The sequence below is a fragment of the Mastigoproctus giganteus genome, chromosome 13, assembly GCF_048544385.1.
Source record: "Mastigoproctus giganteus isolate SK-2022 chromosome 13, ASM4854438v1, whole genome shotgun sequence".
Classification (NCBI taxonomy): Eukaryota; Metazoa; Arthropoda; class Arachnida; order Uropygi; family Thelyphonidae; genus Mastigoproctus; species Mastigoproctus giganteus.
The window spans coordinates 51,654,492-51,660,491 of NC_143587.1; positions in this window are offsets into that span (position 1 = coordinate 51,654,492).

The window sequence follows — 6,000 nt, forward strand, 5'->3', positions numbered from 1 at the left end:
TATTAACAGAAATTGAATTTTTATGGAATTTTTGTAGTAGTGTGAATATTTAATATTTATCGTCGTTCAGTATTTTAGATATAAACTCAAATAACTTAGAATCCTTTAAACTATATAATTTATATAGAGTAATTGCTAATGCCTTGTTTGTGACATCACACCTGTGAAATATATTAATTCTTAGGCTTCTTAATCACTTAAGAATAGCCAAACTTTTTTGATATGACTTGCTTAATGTTTTTGCATTAAATGCTAAACTATTTCTTCTTCTTTTTTAGACTAAACGTTATTTATTTCCCCTTATGGAAATATTAGCTTAAGGTAACTTTGCTTTGGTGAAATTCAGTAGTGGCTATAGCGTATTAAAGTAAGATAAAAAACTTAATTTCCCAAAAGTACTTATTTATCTAATTCGTGTTTGTTTAATTTCGATTTATTTGTGTTGTAGATAACAACGAAATAACAAATCGAATCTTTTAAACTCAAGTTTTAAATTAGTAGTTTAGTATTTAAATCAGATAAGAAACGAATTGCTTCATATCCATTCTTCATGTAGTATTCTGTACATGAATTTTAAGATTTTTGGAGTGTTTTGAACATGCAAAATAAGTATGAAAATTTCTAAAGATTATTCCAACTCTATTAAACTTTCTATTTATCTATATATATGGTTAACAGTCACGTGAAGCGGTATTTTCTGGGATATGGAAAGCCTTTTTATAAACAGAGATAGCAAAGAATTATGGAATGTGCCGATAGAAGGCGCCTGAAACTTTCAGGACGAAAATAAATTTTAGTTTAGCAAAATTGTATTTAGATGTATGGCTGTCAGTTGTAAGAGTATATACTTAAATAGGAAATGTTATGAGATATTATAGACCAAATAGAATAAACAGTGCTTTCAAAATATTTAAATCCAGTGGTGGCGCTGCCATGCAGCTTTAATTTAATTTAATGAATTTTAAAGTGCAATATTTTCGCCATATTTATTTCACGCAGAAAAATTATAAATTTTATGCATATTATTGAAATTTAATAAGTTGAATGAGTAGTAAAAATATTTTCCTGAAAAGAAATAATATCTGCTTTACAAACGTGCAGTTAAAATCGGTTTTCCTATCAACGTGTAATTTTGACACTACAATTAAATTTATGTAGATAATGGGATCGTATTTTGTTTACTGTATTCGTTTAGTATTTTGTAGTAGTTTTGGTAATATTTTTGTTGATAATTTAGATTATCTATCGGTGTTTTTATTTTCAGGAACTTCAAAATTCAAGTTCTTGATTTTTGACATGAATGAATAAATTAATAATTAAATTAATGAAAATCAATTAGTCAAAAATAATTTATGAATTAAAAAATTAATGGTCAATTTTATAATGAATTATACATTTAAAATTTTAGATTGTGAGAGATTTCTTCGTAGGACGAAACGAATGAGCAACGTATGACAGATTTACAGCATCAAGACGTATTTTAAAAACATTTACATAGTAATGTTTTTGAAGAGGATATCCAAATTACGTATAGTCTACTGATTTTTCCCTCTGTGATCATTCGTACCAGTTCATTGTCCAGTTTAAACTAGCTAGGTATCATTAATTCAAAGGATTTTTTATATTCAAAGATAATTGTGGTAAAGGAGAAATAAATATCCACCCATGCACAGAACACAATATATTCTCTGTCCAACTCACAGAGGGATAGAACGCTTTTGGCTGGAATTGCGGATTGTTAATATACCTTCAAGAACACCGTTTTTGTATTGGAAAATGCAAATCCCTGAACGTTCCGGATTTTCTCGATTCATCTGATACACTCAGGTTTCATGGTTTGAGGAATATTGACTTGACAATATAACCTTTGAGCACCGTTAGGCATAACGCCAATTATTTTTTGCTCTAAGATAGAACGATAATTGCTCGTGTTCACAGACGATGGTGCGCGCTTATCTGTCATTTAAAATATGAAATGGTGTTCACATACCCTTTTTGCTGCTGTGTCCAGTTTTTATTAAAAATACTCCGAATTATAACACAAATGGTTTCCCTTATTTTGATTTCTGCACTCGTCCATATGATTGGAACAACGAGAACCATAATGCCTCACTCCGAAACTGTCCACTTGTCTATGGCCTGTGCTCAACGTTTTCTGCACGTTAATTCATCCTTCGCACCTGCACGATTATTGGCTCTTGTGGACTGCAGAAAGGCTACGAAACTCTCTATGCACTATTTCCCTGGTCCAATCGATTCATTTACCCTCCTGCTCAGTGTTGGGATATTAGCACTTCAGCTTTTTCCTTAAATGCTGTTTTGCCACGCTGTTACTTCCTTAGGCCTGACTTAGGAAGACTGTTATTATGTCCATCATGCAATAACATCGCTCCCACTGGTCTCGGAAATGCTCAAAACTGTGGACGTATTGTCTGCCAGATTTACCTGCCAAACGATATCCAGCCACTTTTCAATTTTTTGACACTCATCCTCTTCTCATTGTCTTGAACATTCTCGTTGTTTTTAACTTTCTAATTGTCTTTAACTTTCTCATTGTAATATGTTTTTTTAACTTTTTTTCTTTTGAGCTCTAAAGCCGTAGTCAATTTATCGCTAATGTCAGAAAGCAGAATGTATGTTTTTTTTTTTAAATCTGTTGATTAAAAGAAGCCCTTTTAATAGTTTTCCTGTGTAATTGGCTAAATTATTGAATGAAACAGTCCTCTATCAAAAAACTTAGAAATCCGAACCTGTTACCGATACATAACTTTGATTTAATTTATACATGTAACAGAGTTAAAAACTGTGCATAGTCCTCTTCATATCAGTTATAAGATTGTATTACATTTAAGCGAATAGAAAATGTAATGAATATATCACAAAATACAACACATTAATTAATCAGATAGTAATGCACATAGCTTTTATTAACTGGATTATTCAAGGTAATTAAAATATTCCACAGCTAGTTATTCTGAGAAAAATGCTAATGCTCTGCTTCATTTACCATGGAAGTAAGTAAGGCAATTTGAAGTTAAAAGCATAAAAAGGAATTTAATTGTAAGTACAGAAATATGATAAACCGAATTGTTAAATACAGATTAATAACTTATCGAACTTACTTTAAGTCTGAATATTTGATTTTGAAGAAAACATTTTAATTCGATACAAGTTTGAAAGCAGCTTTCATTAATATGCAAATTTTACTCTATCACCTTTAAAAATGATATAATTATGATATTAATGGAACTTTCTGAAGCACTTAAAACTAGTATTCTTTTAATCCCTAAATGTTTGTCTTTATAAAATGGCTAGTAATTTCCAGAATGAATTTTATGGTTCTCTTATTACCTTTAGAGGTTTATTTTTGTGTAATGTTGCGCGCCTGAGTATGTCGCTGCTGCTACAGTAAGAGAATTCATTTATTTAAGAAAGTCACTTACTGAAAAATGTTGCTTTAGTTAACTATCTTTATCATCTGCTAATGGACTTGCAATTAAGGCGTTGTGCTTCCTTACATTTCTTTTTAGCATATAATTTTAGTTTTCTTGAAATGAGAGCCGTAGCACAGCTTCGCTATTACGTAGGTAATGTTATGTGTTTTTAATATTCGAAATTATGTGGTCATTTTTATAGGGGTTTATTGAAGCTGGTAGAAATGATTGTTTTGTAATTTCTTTAATATTAGAAGTCAGACTTAAAATTCAAGGTTGCGATTAATTTTGCCCCTTGCGTGTTTTACCAAGGTGGGTTTTCCTTGCCTTTTCCCGACCTTGTGCTAAATACCAGAATAAACAAGATACGATCCCAGAGATAAAAAAATAAATAAAAATTGTTAAAAAAAGTTAACCTATGTTTTCCAAATGTTTTATGTGCTTATGAGTCTGTATAAAAAAGCAATAGAAAAAGGAAAGATAAAACTATGATAAAAATCATTATTAAACAATATAAAAACTGAAAATATTTAAAATATCGGTGCAAATGGTTATTTTAACAAATAATCCGAGCATTAATATGGACAGTATTACACCTAATAACGAATTTTTTTTCCATTTCTTCATATTTTATAAATGTTATCTCATTCTATATTCATACTGTTTTTTTTTTCAAACTACTTAATAAATTAAGAGAATTCTAGTTCATGTTTTAAAACAAAGCATTCAGAGATCTGAAAATTGCATTATTTTGTTTTTATATTTAATGTATGGCTACTTGACGGCTGTATAATTTATAGGTATCAGGAATCGATAATATTTTTTACAATGAAGTGAAAACATGCAAACGGCATATGATTTATTTGTACGAATGAGTATTATTTGAGCAAAACAACTTTTCTAGTGACACAAAATGGTTTACTTTTCTTTTCAAGGAAGGTAAACTATTTTTTTCTATAGGAAGTTCTTTTCTAAAGCTCTGTCTTAAGATGTCTGTCGATGCATGACAAACGTTGCCGAATGCGTGTTGAGGATCAAAGAGAGAGAGAGAGAGAGAGAGAGAGAGAGAGAGAGAGAGAGAGAGAGAGAGAGGTGGGGGAGGCTTGTAGCCGTGAAGGGTGTTGTATACGGTGATGTGCCTTGGGTATACAATAAACAGTTATAATATCCAGCTTTTATGTACTGATTACTTGTATTGGGATAACAACAATTCGAAATTTGGCGTACATTTGTTTCTTCTATTCTTGGTACAGGACTCATTCACTCTATCATGTAATGAGTACCTCGTTTTGGCCCACCTTGCAAGATTAATGAAGAAGATTGAACCCCAAGGTTTCTTTATTGAGAGTCGAAAAAAATATCAGATACTTCCTCGAAATGTCTTAAGGTATGCATACTATTTTTTAAGGTTAACTATGTAAAGCAAGCAACGCCTTCTGCAACAGCATAATGACTCATGTTGCTACTCATTTGGTTACGCTTAATTCCCACCAAATCCAAATTCCAAAGACTAGATGAGCTTATAGTTCTTAAGCTATGTACTCGTAGAGTCATTTTTAAGCAAGCCTGATTAGTTGAGATGAATTTAATTTTCAATTCGATGTCTCTTCTATTAATTTTTCCAAGCAGGTGAGATGGGTTGGAATTCCTTCCTTATACAAGCATAGAACGTAAGAATACAGAAAAACTTTTGTGATCCTCCACAGCTGAAAGTTGGTCTAACATTCTGGTCTCGTTAAAAGGGACTGTTACAGAAACTTAGGCTAGCGTAGGCGAACTATTGGCACTGATCCCAATAGAAATTTTCCTTTTTACAATCAGAATTTTAGAATAATAAATAATAATCAATCGGTAATTTGTCAAGTTTATCAATGCACGGCGAGATACTAAAGATGGGCTTTCTGTACATCGTTGGACAGTTCGTTAATTAAAGGAATTAAAAGCTGCCCAAAAATCTATGGCAGCAAATAGCCCATTATGAATCTACTATTCGAACAAACAACACATACACACACGCGCGCAGAAATATGTACGTTGTGTGCTCTCCCTAAAAGAGTTTCTTGGTACGTCATTAGTTGCCACCACTTTGCATTAGAAAACTAGAGCAAAAGCCTCCAGCTATCAAAGCTATATAAAGTCATTGTACATGTCGGACATATCGTCTTTCTGTACATAACTAAAAGCAAGTTGTGTTTGCTACTTAGTGCATCGGCCTCATGTAGAGGCTCTTTGTCACGAGTTGCCATGGTATTGCGCTACTTTAAATTAAAAGCGATGTTCCGATGGAGAAATATAGTTTTTGTTTAAAGTGTATGGCACTACCCAGACCTGGTTTCGATCCTGTTTGAGATCTCATCGGTGGGCAGATAGGCATTGTAAATACATAAACAACAACCAGTGAAGAGATATATCCACAATATGTGAGGTTCGACATGTTGCAGTAAATTAAGTAAACATAATTAAGTCCAAGACAAAAGTCTCAGTCTGTGAAAGCTCTATAATATCATTGTACGTGCCTGGGAAAGCTCTTTCGATAAACTAAGTAGCAAACGCAGTTTGCTCAAAG